A 26396-nucleotide genomic window follows, 5' to 3' on the forward strand; every position below is an offset into this window, starting at 1 on the left:
AATTCTTATCTCTTACTGATTTCATTTCTAAATTCTGACGACTTTCTGCTGATTTATTGACACCTATCACATTTCCGTTTACTCACGTCCTATTCATCGCCGGTTTATTTTGCCATCTCCGGACCTGAGATGCGGCGAAACTTACTTTCCCGATCTCCCACTAGGCTGGTTCATTTCGCCAGGAGCCGGTCCCTCAAATCTACGTTTTGGTGTCGGTCCCTGTCTCGAAAGTATTCGTTCCCATTACCCCTATGATATTTATCATTGGATGTGTTCCTGTTACCGTTTCCCTTATCAAAACTGCTGTTTGCGTTCAGATGCTCACTTGCCGGATGTCTTTCATCGTAATTACCCGGACTGTAGTTATGATTTCCACTCCGAAAACTATTTGTGTGCTTACTTTGCCGTTTAAATTTCAACGCCCGTTCTAATTTTTCTACGAAGTCCAATATTTCGTCTGTTGAGTTGCTAGGACTGTGCACTAGATCCCACTGCAAATTTTCCGGTAACCGCCCTTTCAACGTCGTAATTTCAGTAAGCACTCTCAATGGACGTTTCACATGCATTAATCTTGCAAGTTCACGTTTACAAAATTCTCCTATCGACCTATTCCCGTATTTAAATGTTGGACCGTTCAGAAACTCATTTTCGAGTCACGTTTGCTTTGCTTCACTCCAGAATTTGTTCGCGAAACTGGTTTCACATATTTCGTAGGTAGTGAACGTATCACTGTGTATATTTTCCCACGATTGCGGCTCACCTTCCAAATGTCTTTAAACGAATTTTGTCTTCGCCTCGTCAGCAATTCCCCTTATAAAACCATCCCTGCATGCTGCTACAAAATTTACTGGGTGATATTTCCCGTCGTCTCCAAAACATTTGACCGTTCCCGAGTTCATCCACAGAACACTGATCACTGTAGAATTCAATTCGATTTTTATTTGATTGATTTGCTTTTTAACTTCACTATTCTCAGTTTTAATGCCAGATTCTACTTGTTCCTTTATATTATCTACTTCTTTCTCCCCTTTACCTATTCGAACGGAAAAGTGCTAATAGCCTGTGTCGTCTCAGCCATTAGAGCATCTTCCCTACTCATACAATTCCTTACGTTGCCTCCCAGATCTGCCTGCAACTTCTCCACCTTATCACTGAAATATTTTACGCGTGATCTACCTCAGACTCAAGTATCCCAACTTCATCAGAAATTTTGCCCATTTCATCCCGAATGGTTATTAATTTTCCGTCTATCAGTTCCTCGATTCCACTAGCAATTTTATCAACTTCGTCTTTCACAACTGGAGTTATTTCAAATTGAACCGAAACAATTTTTAAATTTGCGTTACCCATATCGGTTTTAACAGAATCTATTTTGGATCCCAATCCTCTTATCAAATTGCATGAACTGCGACATCATGTCTCCCCTAAATTCATCTCCCTTGCCTGATTTCGGATTATTTGCCCTACTAAATTCACCGGCGATCACGCTCTCCTGCTCCGACTTCGGGCTAAGTGGCTCGGTAGCATTTTCGGACCCACACAAACTGGTCGACTGCTTAATATTAGCGACGTCTATTGTTGGCGACTGAACTACAGAATCATACACAATTTTGCTATCAGCGCAGGTACTTAGCTTTGTCTTGCTGGATCCTTCTGCCATGGTATTGTTGCCGATGTTGCAGTTCAAGCCGACGCTGAAGATCTCGTAGCCTCTTCTGTGGTACTGCAACCGCCGCTGCGCAATGAATCACGGTTGAAGATGCCACTGTTGGCTGGAGCCACGTGCTTTCTGTTATATCCTAGCCAATAATGCCAACCGAGCCCGCTGCCAAAAGGTTGGCAGCATCAAAGTCTGGACGCCGTCCGCATAAGCAGCGCCAGCGATACAGGAAATCGCCGCAAGTCTGCGCGCGCCACCGCTGGCTTCTGGCTTCTTTAAGCGCTGAAGTCGCGAGCGCTAGGACAGTTCTGTATTCGCCACTCAGTTGTATACTCGCCACCGATTTGTGTACTTGCTAGTCAGTTGTGTGTTCATCGCAGCAGAGTTGTTGTTTGTCGTCAGCCGACGCTGACCTACCCGCTCCGACTCGAACTAGACAGATTTCTGTAGACACGGAGTTCACTACTGTGTTTCTGTATCTTCGTTGATAAAGATAAGTACCGACTTTTATTTAATCAGAGTGTTTGGGTTTTCATCTTTCTGTTCACTGTTCCAGCGGACCGGTCGGCCCGCTATTAAAAGTGTGGCGGTGACTTCGTAAGCCGTTTCTACAGCAAAGTGTTTGTCGCTACGAACGCCGCCACAAAAATTTCGATGTCGTCCCTTCTTCCGCGTTACTTTTTTATCGCTCCTAACCACTGCTAAAACTCGGTGCACACAACTGTTGCAAAATTTTTGGCTGAGAGCCCCCACGCAAACTGCCTAAATTGCCACAGACTTTGGACCTACGAAATGCATTCAAGGTCTAAGGCCTCCGATTTTTTTTCTAGTTAACTACTTACCTGAAATCGATGAAACTGGCGTTACTTCTCGGCGTAATCGCCCTGCAGACGTACACATTTTTCACAACGCTGATGCCATGATTCCATGGCAGCGGCGAAGGCTTCTTTAGGAGTCTGTTTTGACCACCGGAAAATCGCTGTGGCAATAGCAGCACGGCTGGTGAATGTGCGGCCACGGAGAGTGTCTTTCAGTGTTGGAAAAAGACAAAAGTCACTAGGAGTCAGGTCAGGTGAGTAGGGAGCATGAGGAATCACTTCAAAGTTGTTATCACGAAGAAACTGTTGCGTAACGTTAGCTCGATGTGCGGGTGCGTTGTCTTGGTGAAACAGCACACGCGCAGCCCTTCCCGGACGTTTTTGTTGCAGTGCAGGAAGGAATTTGTTCTTCAAAACATTTTCGTAGGATGCACCTGTTACCGTAGTGCCCTTTGGAACGCAATGGGTAAGGATTACGCCCTCGCTGTCCCAGAACGTGGACACCATCATTTTTTCAGCACTGGCGGTTATCTGAAATTTTTTTGGTGGCGGTGAATCTGTGTGCTTCCATTGAGCTGACTGGCGCTTTGTTTCTGGATTGAAAAATGGCATACACATCTCATTCATTGTTACAACCGACGAAAAGAAAGTCCCATTCATGCTGTCGTTGTGCGTCAACATTGCTTGGCAACATGCCACACGGGCAGCTATGTGGTCGTCCGTCAGCATTCGTGGCACCCTCCTGGATGACACTTTTCGCATTTTCAGGTCGTCATGCAGGATTGTGTGCACAGAACCCACAGAAATGCCAACTCTGGAGGCGATCTGTTCAACAGTCATTCGGCGATCCCCAAAACAATTCTCTCCACTTTCTCGATCATATCGTCAGACCGGCTTGTGCGAGCCTGAGGTTGTTTCGGTTTGTTGTCACACGATGTTCTGCCTTCATTAAACTGTCGCACCAACGAACGCACTTTCGACACATCCATAACTCCATCACCACATGTCTCCTTCAACTGTCGATGCATTTCAATTGGTTTCACATCACGCAAATTCAGAAAACGAATGATTGCACGCTGTTCAAGTAAGGAAAACGTCGCCATTTTAAGTATTTAAAACAGTTCTCATTCTCGCCGCTGGAGGTAACCACCTGCCGTACAGTGCTGCCATCTCTGGGACGTATTGACAATGAACGCGGCCTCATTTTAAAACAATGCGCATGTTTCTATCTCTTTCCAGTCCGGAGAAAAAAAATCGGAGGCCTTAGAACTCGAATGCACCTCGTAGATCACAGAACATCGTTAACTGTGATAATTATAATTGTAATGTCACAACTATTACAGAAACCTAATATTCAGTTGTGAATCGATCTCACATTTAACTTTTGCGAGAGATCCTGCCTATGAAAGTTCAGATAATACTTTCGGAAACACTTTGCAGAATTCAAATCCAGTTCCAAAACTTTCCGGAGTTCATATTACGCAACTAACACTTTCCTAAACCCAAACCTGTTCTAACACTTTTCAAGATTATTATCCCTCAAGTTCCGAACCCGGACGAGCCCCCAGTTGCGAGTTAACACCCCAAAGATGTTCGGGCTCACATGCGGTTCCTCTTCGTCGAAATGTCTTCACTCAAACTCGTCTAGGGGCTGAACAGCATGTGCCGCATAACCCCTCCCCCCCCCTAAAGTAGACACTTGTGACCCTATGGTCAAATTGTCTGGCTGATGCAAGTTTGCGAAATTGTATCAAACATGCAAAGTTAATGTAACGTATATAATAACAGTAATAATAATATCTGGAGCTAAATTAACGACCCATAAATGATGTAGTCCACACAGTTGCGATTTGGTTAGGATAACGTTTATTCAGAAAGAAAAATAATAGCGAAAGCGGTCGTATTTAGAGTTACTGTTACACTCGAGCGCATATCCATTTGACACAGTTCGACAATCACAGTCTCATCGCGAAATGCAAGTCCAGTACTCCATCTCGTTAACTACGCGAAAAGCTAGAGTTAACACTAGGCGCGCGGCTGCTCACCGCTCAGAGACTAAATCCCGCTATACCACACAACGCGAAATTTTCTAAGTCGTTTCACTTCCTAGCAACCTAAAGGCCGACCGTCCGCTTTCACGTTTCCACCAGCACTGTCCCTCTGTCCGTCTCCGGCCGCGTTTCCCGCATGCCGAACATCGTCGCTCAACTGACTAGTGCAGTTCCTTTCTCTAAAGCTGTCCATCTGATTGCCTACAGGTTATTATACATTATTTCACATTTTAACATATTTAAGTACTCAAAGCTTGACCACTCCCACGTTCTAAATGAAGTAACAATAATAACCATTACATAATAAACGTTAAATTCTTTTACATAAAGCCACTACAATTTCCTTCTTAACTTTGAATGTCACGGCCAGTAGCATTGTACCAAAGTGCTTTCTGATAGATAAATAAAGAACAAAAGTAATTGTTATGCACTAAGCTTTACAACAAATATTCTATTACCCAATCATTCAATAAGGTGTCATGCTGTCATCGCTCAATACGTTTTGTGTGGAGGAAATGATGATCTGATGCTTAACTGAAAATACTTATAATTTAAATTTACTGTATCTTTTAAACAAATAAAGTTACAGAGTTGATATTTACAACGTTTGTTATTTTAATGATGCGCTTTTATATGAAATGTGGATCGTTAAGCTCGACCAGAGTGTTCAGATTTTAGCATTCAGGTCTTTGTTACAAAACTTGTTAATTTCACTTTAACAGTAAATCCTAAACTATTATAGATGTGATCAATATTCAAGATTTATTGGGATCACCATGGAAATATAAGAAAGGTGGTAGATTAAAATTACTGTGGCTTGATTCCCTGAATTACTACAGAATTAAATAATTTTCATAAATATTTCCCTTTATGTCCCATCTTAGGTCCGCAATATTTAACGCTGCTAGGCCTCCCTGAGCAACAATAGCTCCTACGGGGTATCCCTACTGACGTCGGTTCTCGTCTGTATCACTCGCTCATTACAGCGCTTAGACCTTATCAGCCTGGCCTCATTCAGCATAATAGACGCCTGTGGATTTCCCATCTCGTGGCGAATCTGCTCTCTTTGAGGCACACGGTCCTGGACGACAGGATTCGTTTCACAATTCCTGGAAGGCTGTCTCTTTCAGACATATATTTAAATGAGAGTGAAATGTTCGTTAGCTCACAACATCTAACAGGAATTAACTGGAAGGATCCCACAGACTATTCTCATACCTGCATTTAGGTTCACATCAACCTGGCCAATGGTAAGAATTGGCGTTCCTGTTGACACGCAAATCTTGAAGCAATAGAACCATGAAGAATAGATCTCCTCATAGATACGATCCGTGCCCCAGCAAGTAATCACAAACGTCTTGTCGATTTTGACTCATGTCTGCTGTTCCCTTACAGTTTTACAAAAGTGCGTGTCGAGACTTATTGTTCTATCCTACATTACTTCTTGATATTCTGATTCATTGTATTTCACTTTAGAGATTTTCCCTAATGGTTGTGTTAAATAGGGTCTTCAGATGGAAAAAATTCTGCTTTATAAAACGGTACCTTTGTAGGGGGATCCACAGCATCAATGTGTTTTGAGAATGAAAACATGGTCCAAATAGGCTTTAATCTATTTATTGTCTGTGAAATTGGCCAATTTCGAACGTGAACCATTTTCAGGTACCTGTTACACATTCATAAAATGTTGACATTGGTTTATACATTAATTGCCTACAAGCTTTAGCATATATACAGGGTGTTTCAAAAATGACCGGTATATTTGAAACGGCAATAAAAACTAAACGAGCAGCGATAGAAATACACCGTTTGTTGCAATATGCTTGGGACAACAGTACATTTTCAGGCAGACAAACTTTCGAAATTACAGTAGTTACAATTTTCAACAACAGATGGCGCTGCAGGTGATGTGAAAGATATAGAAGACAACGCAGTCTGTGGGTGCGCCATTCTGTACGTCGTCTTTCTGTTGTAAGCGTGTGCTGTTCACAATGTGCAAGTGTGCTGTAGACAACATGGTTTATTCCTTAGAACAGAGGATTTTTCTGGTGTTGGAATTCCACCGCCTAGAACACAGTGTTGTTGCAACAAGACGAAGTTTTCAACAGAGGTTTAATGTAACCAAAGGACCGAAAAGCGATACAATAAAGGATCTGTTTGAAAAATTTCAACAGACTGGGAACGTGACGGATGAACGTGCTGGAAAGGTAGGGCGACCGCATACGACAACCACAGAGGGCAACGCGCAGCTAGTGCAGCAGGTGATCCAACAGCGGCCTCGGGTTTCCGTTCGCCGTGTTGCAGCTGCGGTCAAAATGACGCCAACGTCCACGTATCGTCTCATGCGCCAGAGTTTACACCTCTATCCATACAAAATTCAAACGCGGCAACCCCTCAGCGCCGCTACCATTGCTGCACGAGAGACATTCGCTAACGATATAGTGCACAGGATTGATGACGGCGATATGCATGTGGGCAGCATTTGGTTTACTGACGAAGCTTATTTTTACCTGGACGGCTTCGTCAATAAACAGAACTGGCGCATATGGGGAACCGAAAAGCCCCATGTTGCAGTCCCATCGTCCCTGCATCCTCAAAAAGTACTGGTCTGGGCCGCCATTTCTTCCAAAGGAATCATTGGCCCATTTTTCAGATCCGAAACGATTACTGCATCACGCTATCTGGACATTCTTCGTGAATTTGTGGCGGTACAAACTGCCTTAGACGACACTGCGAACACCTCGTCGCCTGCATCTCGTGGTCGTGCGGTAGCGTTCTCGCTTCCCATGCCCGGGTTCCCGGGTTCGATTCCCGGCGGGGTCAGAGATTTTCTCTGCCTCGTGATGGCTGGGTGTTGTGTGCTGTCCTTAGGTTAGTTAGGTTTAAGTAGTTCTAAGTTCTAGGGGACTTATGACCACAGCAGTTGAGTCCCATAGTGCTCAGAGCCATTTGAACCATTTGAACACCTCGTGGTTTATGCAAGATGGTGCCCGGCCACATCGCACGGCTGACGTCTTTAATTTCCTGTATGAATATTTCGATGATCGTGTGATTGCTTTGGGCTATCCGAAACATACAGGAGGCGGCGTGGATTGGCCTCCCTATTCGCCAGACATGAACCCCTGTGACTTCTTTCTGTGGGGACACTTGAAAGACCAGGTGAACCGCCAGAATCCAGAAACAATTTAACAGCTGAAGCAGTACATCTCATATGCATGTGAAGCCATTCCGCCAGACACGTTGTCAAAGGTTTCGGGTAATTTCATTCAGAGACTACGCCATATTATTGCTACGCATGGTGGATATGTGGAAAATATCGTACTATAGAGTTTCCCAGACCGCAGCGCCATCTGTTGTTGACAATTGTAACTACTGTAATTTCGAAAGTTTGTCTGCCTGAAAATGTACTGTTGTCCCAAGCATATTGCAACAAATGGTGTATTTCTATCGCTGCTCGTTTAGTTTTTATTGCCGTTTCAAATATACCGGTCATTTTTGAAACACCCTGTATGTACTTCATAGCCCACGTTCCTTACATTTTAAGCTTCACACCTCATTTAACATTTTATTTCATCGTTGGCACATTTGAACAGGTATAAATAGTATTCTTGTGCGTATGTGGCACAAAAATAGTACATCAGTGTACATGATTACGTCCATTAGCCGACACATACAGAGAGCTGCCATATCATAGTATAGACACAATTGTTATGGAATGACCAACGGCTTTTACAATCATGATGGATAACATTAAGTATGCTATTGGCGCAATATTCAATAGCAGTTATCTTAAAATGATATTAAATGTTACAATTATACATGTACATGACACTTGATGTATGAGCTGTGAATCCGCTAGTACTGTACGACTTAAAATGTACGATCTTTGAATGAAGCTATTTTTCTCAAAACTATAGCTACTGCCTCGAGATCATATCTAGTTGTACAAGAGGAAGTTCGGCATAATTTTAGTATTCTTTAATTAACAATAAATGTTACTATTATACGTGTAGCAGGACACATGACACCTGTTATTCCGTTAGTACTGCAAGCCTAAATAAAAGCTGTAGAGGAGGCTATTTTCGTCAAAAATGTAGCTATTACTTCTGTATCGCATCAAGTTGTACAGTAATTTCGAAGACCCATACTGGAATTCCGAAACAGTTGTTTTCCAAATGATTTATAAAACCAGAGGAAAGATATAGTGAAACTGCGCCTAGTGTATACAGCATGTTACAAAGCGATAGCGAGAAACGTCGAGGGCTGTAGCCGGTGTCCTGATAAACAAACTCAGCATAGGAAACCGTGTCCTGAAACGTCACACAACGGCGTTACAGAGTGTCGGAGTTAGCGGCACTGGCGGCGATAGGCCACCTCTTCGGAGACAAATGTGACTTTGAATGCCGACGGACCGTAGGTGGATCCAGGGATTGTGACTCATTGGCACGATCGCCAATGGAGAAGACGGAGCTAGTTGCTGCGCAGACAGGCCTCCGATGAATTCGATGCTCTGTTGCCAAGGTGGATGATGGTTTGGGACACTGGTTTCCTGCCAAAGTTTATTTTTCTCCAGTATGGCGAAAAACGTTGAAGATTTTAGAGGGGCCCAGGTCAAAGATAAACTATGGATGGCAGCTGTGACCGAAACTGTCACCTATCGAGGCAGCACAGCGTTGCATTCATAGGAGACAAGGCATGTTTTCACAGTAGCTAGCTCAATTTTCTCCACAGGCGATCGTGTCAATCAGTCGCGATTACTGAATGACAAAATTACGAGACGTTCCGGCTATGGCCCGTCAGTGTTCAAAGTCACGTTTGTTTCCGAAGGGGGGGGGGGGGAGGGCTCCTATCCACATTTTGTTCCTCAAGATACCCTAGGCGTTTGTCGGTATCGTTTTGTAACACCATATATACAATCTGCTACTGGTTCTGATGTACCACATGACGTATGAACCTTAAAATTTTTAATACCTGGAAGCATCTGTTGCTAGAGCACTATGTTTATAGACTGTCTGGCACGCCTTATTAAGAGGTTAGACATAATCTTCTGTGGTTCGTACGTCGTACTGTAAATTCTAGTAGTACATTGTAACATCGCATATGATGTATGAGTTTCGGTCCTCAACTTCTAATAAACAGCACATTTCAGAACAACGAACATAATACGCCAGAGAATATAGCGCCTGAAGCTTCCTTAATAATAACGACCTTCCGATAGGATTCTGAACTTCTCGTTCAGCACCTACGGACGGCGATCGGAGGCAAGCAGACCTGTATACCAAGACCTGTCGAATGACAGTTTACTGGAAACTATATATGACGGTAGTATCTGTTCCCGAAAGAACAGTTACCGTGAATGACCATGCAGCTTTGCTGGAAATGAAATGATAATTAAATGGACACCCTAGCTGCAAACAGGCGTTGATGTACTTCATTGGGGACATGTTGAAAATGTGTGCCCCGGCCGGGACTCGATCCCGGGATCTCCTGCTTACATGGCACACATTTTCAACATGTCCCCAATGAAGTACATCAACGCCCGTTTGCAGCTAGGGTGTCCATTTAGTTATCATTTCATTTCTAGCAAAGCTGCATAGTCATTCACGGTAACTGTTCTTTCAGGAACAGATACTACCGTCATATATAGTTAAAATATGGCTTCCCTGCCATTGACCTTCTTGTGCGAACGCACACGCTATGCCCGAACTCGTACTGGACTTGGTATATTAATCTGCCACGAGTAATGAGTATGATGGGCAAACATCTATTAGGCGCACGACGAATGTAGTGGTGTGGACATGTTGGGAATGTGGATCTCACGGGGAGCGTGCAAGGGATAAGTCCCTGTACACGCACTATCCTCTGTGCCCGCGGTGGCTCAGATGGATAGAGCGCCTGCCACGTAAGCAGGAGATCCCGGGTTCGAGTCCCGGTCGGAGCACACATTTTCAACATGTCCCCAGTGAAGTACATCAACGCCTGTTTGCAGCTAGGGTGTCCATTTAATTATCATTTCGTTTACTGGAAACATGTGTTGGCACGAACACTCCAAACTCTAACGAGTCGATAAATTCACTGATTTGGACGCTTTCCCCAAAACACATATATTCCGGTAAATAAATAGCCGAGATTGCCAACTATTTGGCTACAGTTATCTTCGACGACGGCTTCATGGGACTGCCACAGATAATGAAATGTGATGAGCATACAACTTGAAAAACGGCGTTCGAATTTTGCAGAAGGCGTAACGCGGACCGCCTTTTAGCCTCGAGCATCTACGGCCAGTAAAAAAGCCAGATCTGCGGTCCGGGAGGAAGCTGTGCACGCGAACGAGACTTACGAGATGCTCCATACATCGCAGACCAGTGGTAAGTCCCAGAAAATCCACGAAAACCCTATCCAAAACTGTGAACGCGAGTTCCTAAAGTAAGATTTCTTTGCCGGATGTTTGGATTGCCGAAAAACTACTCAGATGATTTTGGTTCCGCTTTGTATTTTCGTAGAGACTTGAACTGGGTACGGCCTGAACCTCTAAAAGTTAAACAATTTTCAAAGTATTGATTTTTTGTACGTTTGAACGCCTAAACAAAGTCGATTTTTCTTACCTTTTTCTTTAAGTAGCCGCCGTTTTGCTAAAAATGACATCTTTTCACTTTTTAGAGATTCTGACCATAGTTACACTCATATATTTTAATAAGTCTTTGGTTTGGTCTGTTTCAGACCACTCAGTTACCTGAACTACGTATACACGCCAACCGGTGTACGGCGCGCATTACGATCTTCGGCAACAATTTGTTAAGTAACCACCTAATGTTTTTGGACAAAAGCATGATGAATGTAGGTAAAAGACTGGCTAGTAAAAGTATATAAGCATTGTTTCACTTATATTTAGATTTCACCTAAAAAAGAAATGTTGAAAATGAGGTAAAAATCGGTCCTCCAGACTAGGAAACGCCATTAAGGAGATCTGATATTTGGTATTTTAAGATCTATAATGTTTTTATGCAACCCAGTGATGATTTCTTATATATTTTTGTCTATTACATAATTATATGTGATATTACGCACGAAAGTGCTGCAATAGATTAAAACAGAGCTCACCAGCTTGTTTTATAGATAATAACAACATGACACCTCTGGTATTTTTATGGTTCCACCTTGTGGCACTTCTCTCTCTTTTTAAGTTTAGTGATGGAGCTTGGTCCTAAACATTTGTATAATCAGTCAATATATATCACTAATTGTAACCTAAACCATGACTCAGATAACAGACTTAATACATTGGACCAAAACCTAGACGTCGAGCTACTCAGCATGCATCAGCTGATCATGGGAAATTCATTATACATGATACTGACGTGCAGTAAAGACACACAAGACTGTTTCGTATTTTTGATTTCTGTATACCAAGTATTCATTATTGTAACTTTAATAGTTTACCACTTTCTGTGTCTGGTGACGATGACACAACATGAGGAGAAAAAAGTCGTGCGATTATCCTAACATCGTGTCGGACCTCCTTTTGCACGGCGTGGTACAGCTAACTCGACTTGTCATGGACTCAAGAAGTCGTTTAAAGTCCCCAGCAGATGTACTGAGTCATGCTTCCTCTAATGTCGTCAATAACTGCGAACGTGTTGCCGGTGCAGGATTTTATGCCCAAATTGAGCTCTTAATTATGTCCCGTAAATGTTCAGTAGGACTCGTGGCGGGTGATCTAGGTGGCCAAATCATTCGCTCCAGTTGCCCCGGATTTTCTTCGAACCAGTCACGAACAACTGAGGCCCAGTGACATGGCACATTATCATCCATAAAAATATCATCGTTGTTTGGGCAAGTTAAGTCCTTGAATGGCTGCAAGTGGTCTCATGTCGCCGTACATAATCATGTCCGATCAATGATACACGTAAACACAGCTACTACCAGTGTTCACCGTGCTTGCTTGGATCCGTGGTTTCGCAAGATCTGCGCCGCACTCGAAGCCTGTCATCACCTCTTACCAACTGAAATCGGGACACATCAGTCCCGGGCACGATTTTCCAGTCGTGTAGGGTCCAGCCGATAAGGTCACGAGCCCAGAAGCGACGCTGCAGGTGATGTCTTGCTGTTAAGCACTCACGTTCGTCGTATGCTGGCGTAGCCCATTAACACCAGATTTCGCCTCACTGTCCGAACGATACGTTTGTCATACGTCCAATATTGACTTTTGCGGTTATTTTACGCAGTGTTGCCGTTTTGTTAGCAGTAACTCCACGCAAACACCACTGCTCTAGACCGGTAAGAGAAAACTGTCAGAAACTGCGTTGTCGGTGATGAAAGATAACGCCTAAAATCTGGTACTTTCGGCACACTCTCGACACTATGGATCTTGGAATATTGAATTCCCTAAACGATATCCGAAATGGTATGTCCCACGCCCCTAGTTCCACATACTATTCCATATTCAAAGCCTGTTAATTCTCGTCCTGCGGCCATAATCACGTCCAGACCATTTTACTTCAGTCACCTGAGTGCACATTTCCACCAGTGCCCTGCCCTTTCAAACCTTGGGTACGCGATATTACCGCCATCTATATATCTGCATATCGCTATGCCAAGACTTTTGGCACCCAGCGTAAGATACAGTAACAGTACTTTTCTAATAATTTTTGACATATATATTTGGAAAACCAGGTATATAATCTTTTTACTTTTATTGATTTCTTATATATGTACAATACAATTTAAAAAAATATAAAACGTCTTACACTGTTTCTCGAAGACCTAATCTTATGTTCTGAAATACGAGGGCTATTCAGAAAGCAGGGAACGTTTCAATCTTACGCCGCTAGGCGCGCGCCGATGGCGTATATTTTGGTATGTACGTGCTCGGCAGCTCAGTCGGCATCCATCCGTGACAGCAGGAACGTCTCTGCGCGTCTAGTTGCTTCGATATTCGAATTTGAAATGAGCACTGCACTCGAAAATCCAGCCAGTTGTGAGGTGCGGTCTGTAATACGGTTTTTGTTGGCAAAAAACATAAAAGCTATAGAAATCTATTGTGAACTGTGCGAAGTGTACGTTAACAACTTAACGGATGAATGTTCCGTCCGGAAATTTTACATTCCGTTCAAAAATGGCCAAACCAACGTTCATGATGAAGAGAAGAGTGGACGACCGAGCATTGTGACTGACGATCTTGTCGCTAAAAGTGATGAAACGATTCGTGAAAACCATCGCATCACGGTAACGAAGCTTTCGCTTTCTTTTCCACAAGTTTCACAGACTTTGTTGTTTGAAATTGTCACTCAAAAGCTAGGCTACCACAAATTTTGTGCACGATGGGTGCCCAAAATGCTTACAGAGCACCGTAAAGAACAGCGAATGGGGGCAACGTTGACATTTCTGGAGGCCTACCACACAAATGATGATTCGTTACTGGATAGAATCGTAACTGGTGACGAGACTTGGGTGAAACACGTCGATTGCGAGACAAAATTACACTCCATGGATCGATGAAGTGGGGGCACACAAAGTCACCCGAAAATACAAGAAAATGTTTGCAAACCTTGACAGTAAGGAAGTTGATGGCGACAGTGTTTCGGGATAGGCAAGGTGTGCTTGATTTTCTCGGGCGTGGAGCAGCCATAAATTCTGCCCGGTACTGTCAAACTTTGCACAGCCTTAGAAGAGCAGTTCAAAACAAACGCCGAGGAAAGTTGACGTCCAAAATTTGGTTTTGCACAATGCCCTACCTCACACGGCAAACCGCACTAAAGAACTTCTTAATTCATTGATATGGGAAATTTTCCCTCATCCGCCCTGTAGCCCCGATCTTGCACCAAGCGCTTTCCACTTGTTTCCCAAGATGAAGAACTGGCTTGCAATTCATCTGGAAGCGTCGCCCGATTGAAATTTTTTTCAGCTATTCTTTCGTTTAACACTGTTGATTTTCTGTCAGATTTCACAATGGACTGGAGCGCTATACATTTCTTGATGTAGAACCTCTATTGTTTGTTTGTATGCTTCTGACTAAACGAGTCTCTGGGTCTTCTCATGTGAGTAGTGTTGCCAAATTAACCTTTAGTCTTGGTTTTCACTTGATTTAAAAATGTTCTCTTTGTCTGTGACTCCATATATGTACATGTTTATCTGTGATTTCTCATGATGTAGTTTTAATTATATTAGTATGTACTGACTTAATAGTAGATGAAATGAAGTAGTTTTGTTTGAGTTGCATATTTAAAAGGAAGGTAGGTTAAGGTGGATGGGGAGGAAGAGTGTCGGCAGTGACAAAGACCAGGAAAAAGAATGAACGGTAAGTAAAGGAAGGAAGAGTGAGTTGGTAATGAGACTGAGAAAGGGGGGAGCGGGTAAGGTAAAATGGAGGGAAGAATGGGACAGAGAGAGAGAGAGAGAGAGAGAGAGAGAGAGAGAGAGAGAGAGAGAGCGAGAGAGCGAGAGAGAGAAAGAAGGGTGTAAGTATGACACTCCTCTTTAAAGTGATTTGCAAATATTGAGAGTTCGGTACAGTATTTCCAAACCCTGATGCACTTTGTATATCGTATGTCAAATGTACTGTCACTCACCACGACGTAAATATTATCACATTTTCAGCAGCTGAGCCTGAGATACCAGACTGTTGGTACCTGTCTGGTATGGGTTTAGTTTTAGAATGCATTTTAGAATTCAATTATCTGTTTTGAAGACTATATTTATATCCGGTTTTTAGAAAATATAAACTATTTTTGTCACTTCATTTTGGTAATTCGTTGCATGCCATTATCTTGTGAATGTGTATTTTTTTTTTTTTACCATCGTTTATATCCGCGTTCTCAGTGAGTCTGTGTGTATTTATTGGTGGGCTTTGGTTTGTTTTCATCTTGAGGATCTTTATTGATCTAGTGTTTCTTTATATCCATTTTGAATGGTATCCGTTTAATAGTGGTTGGCTCTTTTTCGTAATCGAACTGTTTAGGATAATCTTTTTGATTCTATTTAAGTTCGTGATTATTTGGATTGTCTGAGGCTGCATTTCTCATTGTGTCTGTTGTGGGCTTTCTGCATGTATGAAAGATGTGGTTTATTGTTGTCTTTACTAGTGGCCACGCAGATGAAGAATATCGTCATTAGGTTCCACGTCTTATAAATTCCAGTACTCCCCTCCGACTTCGTGTACGATTCGACTACAGATCAAGATGTGCTTCACGGTCGGATTCACAGCCGCCCGGCGTCTTGTGATGAGCAGCGATCCAGACACATCGGGAGGAACGTGCTCCTCTGCGCACAGCTGCTGTGTCTTCATACTGGAGGGCCCGTCAGAAACCGCAGGGAGTCCTTGTTAGCGGCACGGCTAGCAGACAGCGGCGATCAAAGAGGAACGGCCGCTGATACACTCTCTCTTCCGTACCAGCCTCCGCCAGCTCGTGTGTCCTCTTATCTCCTGGAAAGGGGGAGGTGCTGCAGTGAGCCATAAACGAGAAGCACCTCACGTTCTAGAGTTGATGTCCGTGTCGATATAACGGTTTCCTAGGCACCCAACTGTGACGTCTGTACCCACTGGCCAGGTAGCACTTGTTTATTCAAACAGACTCGAGTAGAATTGTACAGCTTCCGTTAATACCGTGTGACGCTGTCCATACAACCCTCGCACTGACTGAAGTCAACAAAGTAAAAATCTAATTAGAAATTTCGCTATTCGCAGGCCAAAGTAGAGTTTGGAAACGGATTCGAACTGGCGAAATTGGTCTAAAAATTGAGCAACATCATCACACACTTTACATAGCTTTTCTGAATTCCCTGAAAACACTTCCATTATAACTTTGCGTTAAAAATTTCGGCAAGAAACCAGTTATACCTCTACAAGCTTTCTGTGCAAACCATGTACTGACACGCAAATCGATTTGTTCGCTATTAACTTACAAGGAAAATTTCCCATCGCACTCGCCTCGGATTTAGTTTTAAAATAGCCCAGCGGACATCCCGTCAAAAACTGAATGCAGAACAAGCATCAAAACAGGAAGAAGGTGTACCGAACTGTGAACAAAGAAGCAAAATAGAAGCGATGAAAGGTCCAAGTTCAAGACGTGCAATATCGAGCCCATACTAAGAACCGATGTATCGTAGTTGTGTGGTCACGTTTTTGGACTGCAAAGCGGGGGATTCGTCTTCATACCTGTCTCGTGCCCCCTCCCCCTTTTCTGTCTCACAGATTTATGAACTGTCCGTCTGGTCATTGACGTGTCTGTTCTCCTTATGTAGCCTTGGCAATTGCCATACTACGCATTGGCTTAGCATATGAGACAGTTGGTGAGAATATTTTGCCGTCGCAAGTAAATATTACGAATAGTGAGAGCAGTCGAAATGCCTCATACACCTCTCACAGAAATGAAAACAACAAATAAATGTGTGTGAGATATGTTACAAAAAGGAATTCAAGAGCAAAAACTTCCAAAACGGAATGCAAGAGGTGTAACGTGTGGTACTTGTGGGGAAAAAATAGAAGGGTCGTACGTCGGGAGTTCCCTTCGTTGCACGTCGCTATTGAAAATAGACGTTACACCACAATAGAAACACAAATTTGTATATAGCGAACAGACACGTCGATGACTGGACGGAAAGTTCATAACTTTGTGGAGATGGAGAAGAAAGGTGGGACATGACGGAACGTCGAACCCAAATCTGCCACTTCGTAGTCCAACACCGTGACCGGGTAACCACGACGCTACGGTCATTGAAAAACGCTCGGTGTTGCACATGTTGATCTTGAACCGTTCATTGTTCCTATTTTGCTTCTGTTTTCCACAGTTCAGTTCACCTTCTTCATGTTTTCATGCTTGATCTGTGTTCAGTTTTTGACGGGAAATCCAATGGGCTATCTTACCACTAAATCTGAGCGTGAGGGGGTTGTAATGGGGAGTTTCCCTTGTCAGTCTTATTATCACGACCTGCCTATTACAATTTACCTTTTCTTATACCCATTTAACCAACGGCAAGCGGTTGCAATGACTAGAGTGATTCTAGTTCGCATGGAGGAAATACTAAGAAGCCTTCCCGCGCACCAGACAGATGTGTGTGTGTGTATGTGTGTGTGTGTGTGTGTGTATGCGTGTACGCGCGCGCGCGCGCGCGCGTGTGTGTGTGTGTGTGTGTGTGTGTGTGTGTATGTCAAGGGAGGGGGGGGGGAGGACGGGGAGTAGGAAGTGACAGTGGCACACAAGGTACCCTCCGCCACATCATAAGGTGACTTGCGGAGTATAGAAGTTGTTTGAATGTTTAGGTACAAAAAAGGGGAGAGGAGAGGAGAATGGATCAAGCTAATAATCCTAATAAACATCGGTCCGGAAGCCAATGGTTGCCAGTGTTACAACAGCGTTAACGTCTAAGGCTGCGTTTATTTCGAAATATCGCACGTGAGACGTATACTTAGGTAACGGTAAGTAGCGCTTCGACGACAAGTGTATCGGTCGTGGCTCGCAAATACCATGCGCTCCCAGGTCCCCCAGACTTGAACTTGTAGGCGTTTTTTATGTGGGGATGCTTAAAAGCCATAGGGTATTCTACCTCTGCTGGTAGTGTTTCTGAACTACGGTAACCCAGTGTTAACGGTTTTCTATATATTCGGATTATTGAGCGGCTACAGTCACCTATGTGGTGAGGTGCTGAAGGCTGCCACGTGAAACACTTGTGACAATGCGTTTGTCTTCAAGTGCATATCTGCTGTTTGAATCCTCGGGGACTCTTAACGTATTCATACATTCAGTTGTAACACGTCGTATCGGGCAAACATTTGGTTTTCAGATCTATGTTTATTACGATTATTTGCTTGTTTCACTGTCTTCTAGCTCCCCTTTCGGTTGTATCTATAATAGGCAAACATCCAGTACATGTAGATCCTATGGCAAAAGTATGGGTCTATCGTTTTATCCATTTAGAGCGTTTCCACTAACATTATTAAAAGGTTATAGCACAGTACAATTAATTTGAACAACATTTATACGTATGACCCGCGCTCCAACTGGCAGGAAAATCTTTTAACATATTTAATAAAATTATTGAGGGGTGGAAAGCAAATGCCAAGGTTTCGGATTCATGCAGTATTTGGTAGGGACAGAATTCTGTTCCTTTCCACTCATTCTGATTTAATTTCACGGTGATCCCACATTTCCCCATTTGGCTCACTGCCTCATTTCTAACAACCTTCCATCGACACACAAACTCTAGAGTACGTCCGTTGTTCTCTTCTATAGAGTAACGCTAATCATGGAACTTGCGAGTACATTACAATTGGCTGCCACATCGCGTTTCAAAACCACTTTCATTAATGCTCTTTACACCTGAACCATGTAGATACCGCTCACTTCTAACCACAGTCGTTCACCTGAAAGTATCTATCTCCTTCTTTCCCAACACGACAGGAGCTCTCCTGCATACAATTCTGAACTAACAGATTGATGTCGCGCAGATAAGGGTTAGGACTAGAATTCCGGTATGACCTGCAACGTATCCGTCTATCTGTCTGTACAGTTAATAGTGTGTACTCCTACGAAAAAGCGTTGGCTCTACAGTATCTTTCCTCACCTGCTGTTACGAAGATATGAAAGAGAGGCTATATGTAATTTGTAGAGAGCACTAGAAGATTGAAATTATGTGGTGGTCTGTTAGGCGTACTTGTATATCCGAGCTGGTAAGAGCATTGCCAACGATGTCCTCCTTGCTCCGTCCATCATTGGTTATTTTACTGCCTAGGTAGCAGAATTCCTTAACTCCATTGACTTCGTGACCATCAATCCTGATGTTAAGTTTCTCGCTGTTCTCATTTCTACTACTTCTCATTACCTTCGTCTTTCTCCGATTTACTCTCAAACCATACTGTGTACTCATTAGACTGTTCATTCCGTTCAGCAGATCATTTAATTCTTCTTCACTTTCACTCAGGATAGCAATGTCATCAGCGAATCGTATCATTGATATCGTTTCACCTTGTATTTTAATTCCACTCCTGAACCTTTCTTTTATTTCCATCAATGCTTCCTCGATGTACAGATTGAAGAGTAGGGGCGAAAGGCTACAGCCTTGTCTTACACCCTTCTTAATACGAGCACTTCGTTCTTGATCGTCCACTCTTATTATTCCCTCTTGGTTGTTGTACATATTGTATATGACGCGTCTCTCCCTATAGCTTACGCCTATTTTTTCAGAATCTCGAACAGCTTGCACCATTTTATACTGTCGAACGCTTTTTCCAGGTCGACAAATCCTAAGAAATTGTCTTGATTTTTCTTTAGCCTTGCTTCCATTATTAGCCTAACGTCAGAGTTGCCTCTCTCGTCCCTTTACTTTTCCTAAAGCCAAACTGATCGTCACCTAGCGCATTCTCAATTTTCTTTTCCATTCTTCTGTATATTATTCTTGTAAGCAGCTTCGATGCATGAGCTGTTAAGCTGATTGTGCGATAATTGTCGCACTTGTCAGCTCTTGCCGTCTTCGGAATTGTGTGGATGATGCTTTTCCGAAAGTCAGATGGTATATCGCCAGATTCATATATTCTACACACCAACGTGAATAGTCGTTTTGTTGCCACTTCCCCCAATGATTTTAGAAATTCTGATGGAATGTTATCTATCCCTTCTGCTTTATTTGACCGTAAGTCCTCCAAAGTTCTTTCAAATTCCAATACTGGATCCCCTATCTCTTCTAAATCGACTCCTGTTTCTTCTTCTATCACATCAGACAAATCTTCACCCTCATAGAGGCTATCAATGTATTCTTTCCACCTATCTGCTCTCTCCTCTGCATTTAACAGTGGAATTCCCGTTGCACACTTAATGTTACCACCGTTGCTTTTAATGTCACCAAAGGTTGTTTTGACTTTCCTGTACGCTGAGTCTGTCCTTCCGACAATCATACCTTTTTCGATGTCTTCACATTTTTCCTGCAGCCATTTCGTCTTAGCTTCCCTGCACTTCCTATTTATTTCATTCCTCAGCGACTTGTATTTCCGTATTCTTGATTTTCCCGGAACATGTTTGTACTTCCTCCTTTCATCAATCAACTGAAGTATTTCTTCTTTTATCCATTGTCTCTTCGCAGCTACCTTCTTTGTACCTATGTTTTCCTTCCCTTTTTAGAGATGTCCATTCCTCTTCAACTGTACTGCCTACTGCGCTATTCCTTATTGCTGTATCTATAGCGTTAGAGAACTTCAAACGTATCTCGTCATTCCTTAGTACTTCTGTATCCGACTTCTTTGCGTATTGATTCTTCCTGACTAATGTCTTGAACTTCAGCCTACTCTTCATCGCTATTATATTGCGATCTGAGTCTATATCTGCTCCTGGATACGCCTTACAATCCAGTATCTGATTTCGAAATCTCTGTCTGACCATGATGTAATGTAATTGAAATCTTCCCGTATCTCCCGGCCTTTTCCACGTATACCTCCTCCTCTTGTGATTCTTGAACAGGGTATTCGCTATTACTAGCTGAAACTTGTTACAGAACTCAATTAGTCTTTCTCCTCTTTCATTCCTTATCGCAAGCCCATATTCTCCTGTAACCTTTTCTTCTACTCCTTCCCCTACAACTGCATTCCAGTCGCCCATGACTATTAGATTTTCGTCCCCCTTTACATACTGCATTACCCTTTCAATATCCTCATACACTTTCTCTATCTGTTCATCTTCAGCTTGCGACGTCGGCATGTATACCTGAACTATCGTTGTCGGTGTTGGTCTACTGTCGATTCTGATTAGAACAACCCGGTCACTAAACTGTTTACAGTAACACACCCTCTGCCCTACCTTCCTATTCATCTACATCTACATCTACATCTATACTCCGCGAGCCACCTTACGGTGTGTGGCGGAGGGTACTTATTGTACCACTATCTGATCCCCCCTTCCCTGTTCCATTCACGAATTGTGCGTGGGAAGAACGACTGCTTGTAAGTCTCCGTATTTGCTCTAATTTCTCGGATCTTTTCGTTGTGATCATTACGCGAGATATATGTGGGCGGTAGTAATATGTTGCCCATCTCTTCCCGGAATGTGCTCTCTCGTAATTTCGATAATAAACCTCTCCGTATTGCGTAACGCCTTTCTTGAAGTGTCCGCCACTGGAGCTTGTTCAGCATCTCCGTAACGCTCTCGCGCTGCTAAATGTCCCCATGACGAATCGCGCTGCTTTTCGCTGGATCATGTCTATCTCTTCTATTAATCCAACCTGGTAAGGGTTCCATACTGATGAGCAATACTCAAGAATCGGACGAACAAGCGTTTTGTAAGCTACTTCTTTCGTTGATGAGTCACATTTTCTTAGAATTCTTCCTATGAATCTCAACCTGGCGCCTGCTTTTCCCACTATTTGTTTTATGTGATCATTCCACTTCAGATCGCTCCGGATAGTAACTCCTAAGTATTTTACGGTCGTTACCGCTTCCAATGATTTACCACCTATGGCATAATCGTACTGGAATGGATTTCTGCCCCTATGTATGCGCATTATATTACATTTATCTACGTTTAGGGAAAGCTGCCAGCTGTCGCACCATGCATTAATCCTCTGCAGGTCTTCCTGGAGTACGTACGAGTCTTCTGATGTTGCTACTTTCTTGTAGACAACCGTGTCATCTGCAAATAGCCTCACGGAGCTACCGATGTTGTCAACTAAGTCATTTATGTATATTGTAAACAATAAAGGTCCTATCACGCTTCCTTGCGGTACTCCCGAAATTACCTCTACATCTGCAGATTTTGAACCGTTAAGAATGACATGTTGTGTTCTTTCTTCTAGGAAATCCTGAATCCAATCACAAACCTGGTCCGATATTCCGTAAGCTCGTATTTTTTTCACTAAACGTAAGTGCGGAACCGTATCAAATGCCTTCCTGACGTCCAGGAATACGGCATCAATCTGCTCGCCAGTGTCTACGGCACTGTGAATTTCTTGGGCAAATAGGGCGAGCTGAGTTTCACATGATCTCTGTTTGCGGAATCCATGTTGGTTATGATGAAGGAGATTTGTATTATCTAAGAACGTCATAATACGAGAACACAAAACATGTTCCATTATTCTACAACAGATTGACGTAAGCGAAATAGGCCTATAATTATTCGCATCTGATTTATGACCCTTCTTGAAAATGGGAACGACCTGCGCTTTCTTCCAGTCGCTAGGTACTTTACGTTCTTCCAGCGATCTACGATAAATTGCTGATAGAAAGGGGGCAAGTTCTTTAGCATAATCACTGTAAAATCTTAAGGGTATCTCGTCTGGTCCGGATGCTTTTCCGCTACTAAGTGATAGCAGTTGTTTTTCAATTCCGATATCGTTTATTTCAATATTTTCCATTTTGGCGTCCGTGCGACGGCTGAAGTCAGGGACCGTGTTACGATTTTCCGCAGTGAAACAGTTTCGGAACACTGAATTCAGTATTTCTGCCTTTCTTCGGTCGTCCTCTGTTTCGGTGCCATCGTGGTCAACGAGTGACTGAATAGGGGATTTAGATCCGCTTACCGATTTTACATATGACCAAAACTTTTTAGGGTTCTTGTTTAGATTGTTTGCCAATGTTTTATGTTCGAATTCGTTGAATGCTTCTCTCATTGCTCTCTTTACGCTCTTTTTCGTTTCGTTCAGCTTTTCCTTATCAGCTATGATTCGACTACTCTTAAACCTATGATGAAGCTTTCTTTGTTTCCGTAGTACCTTTCGTACATGATTGTTATACCACGGTGGATCTTTCCCCTCGCTTTGGACCTTAGTCGGTACGAACTTATCTAAGGCGTACTGGACGATGTTTCTGAATTTTTTCCATTTTTGTTCCACATCCTCTTCCTCAGAAATGAACGTTTGATGGTGGTCACTCAGATATTCTGCGATTTGTGCCCTATCACTCTTGTTAAGCAAAAATATTTTCCTTCCTTTCTTGGCATTTCTTATTACACTTGTAGTCATTGATGCAACCACTGACTTACGATCACTGATACCCTCTTCTACATTCACGGAGTCGAAAAGTTCCGGTCTATTTGTTGCTATGAGGTCTAAAACGTTAGCTTCACGAGTCGGTTCTCTAACTATCTGCTCGAAGTAATTCTCGGACAAGGCAGTCAGGACAATGTCACAAGAGTCTCTGTCCCTGGCTCCAGTTCTGATTGTGTGACTGTCCCATTCTATACCTGGTAGATTGAAGTATCCCCCTATTACAATAGTATGATCACGAAACTTCTTCACGACGTTCTGCAGGTTCTCTCTGAGGCGCTCAACTACTACGGTTGCTGATGCAGGTGGTCTATAGAAGCATCCGACTATCATATCTGACCCACCTTTGATACTTAGCTTAACCCAAATTATTTCACATTCGCATTCGCTAATAACTTCACTGGATATTATTGAATTCTTTACTGCTATAAATACTCCTCCACCATTGGCGTTTATCCTATCCTTGCGGTATATATTCCATTCTGTGTCTAGGATTTCGTTACTGTTCACTTCCGGTTTTAACCAACTTTCCGTTCCTAATACTATATGCGCACTATTTCCTTCAATAAGAGATACTAATTCAGGAACCTTGCCCTGGATACTCCTGCAGTTTACCAATATTACGTTAACTTTTCCTGTTTTTGGTCTCTGAGGACGGACGTTCTTTATCAACGATGATAATGTCCTCTCTGGTAAGCCGTCAGGTATTTTATCGTTTCGCCCAAGGGGGGGTCCCTCTAACCTAAAAAAACCCCGTGTGCACGCCACACGTACTCTGCTACCCTAGTAGCTGCTTCCGGTGTGTAGTGCACGCCTGACCTGTCTAGGGGGGCCCTACAGTTCTCCACCCAATAACGGAGGTCGATGAATTTGCAACCATTATAGTCGCAGAGTCGTCTGAGCCTCTGGTTTAGACCCTCCACACGGCTCCAAACCAGAGGACCGCGATCGACTCTGGGCACTATGCTGCAGATATTAAGCTCAGCTTGCACTCCGCGTGCGATGCTGGTTGTCTTCACCAAATCAGCCAGCCGCCGGAAGGAACCAAGGATGGCCTCAGAACCCAAGCGGCAGGCGTCATTCGTTCCGACATGTGCTACTATCTGCAGCCGGTCACACCCAGTGCGTTCAATAGCTGCCGGAAGGGCCTCCTCCACATTACGGACGAGACCCCCCGGCAAGCACACCGAGTGCACTTCCCCGACCTATCCGCTATTTTCCTGAGGGGCTCCATAACCCGCCTAACGTTGGAGCTCCCTATAACTAATAGGCCCGCCCTCTGTGACTGTCGGGACCTTGCCGGAGAATCGGCCACTGGCCCAACAGGCGAGGCATCCTGTGGTGGCTCGGAAACGATGTCATCACCACTAGGAAGCACCCCGTACCTGTTGGAAAGGGGTAAGGCAGCTGCCACGCGGCCAGATCCCACCTTCGCCTTTCGGCCAGGCACGCGAGAGCCCACCACTGTCCGCCATTCACCCTGGAGTGATGGCTGACCGGTAAGATGCTCACTGCCGGAAGACGCAGCGACATCAGGGGTTCCATGTGATTCCAAGGCCACCGAAGTAGGCATAGGTCTCACCACAGTTGCCCCAACGCCACTACGAGCCGACGCCTGCGCCTCGAGCTCGATGAGCCTAACAGACAAAGCCTCCACCTGCCCCCGAAGAGTGGCCAATTCTCCTTGCGTCCGCTCACAACAACCACAGTCCCTACACATGACTATGTTTACCCTACCCTATACGGTGACAAATTCCCAAGATAATCTTCTGATGAGCTACTCTGATAATCAAGAAACACTCACTGAAATACGAGACGCGAAATCTACGCGAAGCCTACACCTGTTTTACCATTTTCTGCTGCTGTTGATATTACCCGATACTCATCTGACCAGAAATCCTAGTCTTCCTTCCACTGACCCCTACTATATCTAGATTGAGCCTTTGCTTTTCCCTTTTGAGATTTTCTAGTTTCCCTACCACGTTCAAGCTTCTGACATTCCACGCCCCGACTCGTAGAACGTTATCCTTTCGCAGATCATTCAATCTTTTTCTCATGGTAACCTCCCCCTTGGCAGTCCCCTCCCGGAGATCCGAATGGGGGACTATTCCGGAATCTTTTGCCAATGGAGAGATCATCATGACACTTCTTCAATTACAGGCCACATGTCCTGTGGATACACGTTACGTGTCTTTAATGCAGTGGTTTCCATTTCCTTCTGCATCCTCATGTCGTTGATCATTGCTGATTCTTCCGCCTTTAGGGGCAATTTCCCACCCCTAGGACAAGAGAGTGCCCTGAACCTCTATCCGCTCCTCCGCCCTCTGTGACAAGGCCGTTGGCAGAATGAGGCTGACTTCTTATGCCGGAAGTCTTCGGCCGCCAATGCTGATTGTTTATCAAAATTTAGGCAGTGGCGGGGATCGAATTCGGGACCGAAGACGTTTTTGATTATGAATCAAAGACGCTACCGCTAGACCACGGGTGCCTAGGGATTCATTATAAAATTGATAAGGTCCTACAATGCCGGAGCCGCAAAATACTGTACCAGTACTGAAATCTGCAGTAAGTCGTCGGCAGGCAGCGTCCTGATGATGTAGGCGCCGACTTCTGCCGTGCAGCAACTCTGTGTCAACCCCTGGCCTCGAAGGCTGTCTGGAGAATTCTAAGTTATTCTGAAAAAGAGCGACCAAATCTCAAGACCGTCCGACTCTGACGAAGATCAGATCCCGAATCCCCTGCCCGCGCAATGCAAGAGCGAAACCAACATTGCTCTACTCCCTACTGTCCTCGAAAACTGAGAATCAGCATTCAGTTCTGATTCCAAAATTCCCTCACACTGCCTCGGAACATCTTTCGCGCCAAAAGCGATCGTTCCCTCCAATTTAGAGCAGGATTTTATGACGT

At 43.8% G+C, this 26396-nt stretch overlaps 1 non-coding gene across 1 annotated transcript; it reads left to right on the forward strand.

Annotated features, from left to right (window-relative positions):
* The first annotated feature begins 10395 nt into the window (after nt 1-10395).
* Nucleotides 10396-10470, forward strand: Trnat-cgu (transfer RNA threonine (anticodon CGU)). The gene has a single exon. It is a non-coding gene; the product is annotated as a tRNA-Thr (tRNA).
* The last annotated feature ends 15926 nt before the right edge of the window (nt 10471-26396 follow it).

Source organism: Schistocerca cancellata, chromosome 8, assembly GCF_023864275.1.
Source record: "Schistocerca cancellata isolate TAMUIC-IGC-003103 chromosome 8, iqSchCanc2.1, whole genome shotgun sequence".
Lineage (NCBI taxonomy): Eukaryota > Metazoa > Arthropoda > Insecta > Orthoptera > Acrididae > Schistocerca > Schistocerca cancellata.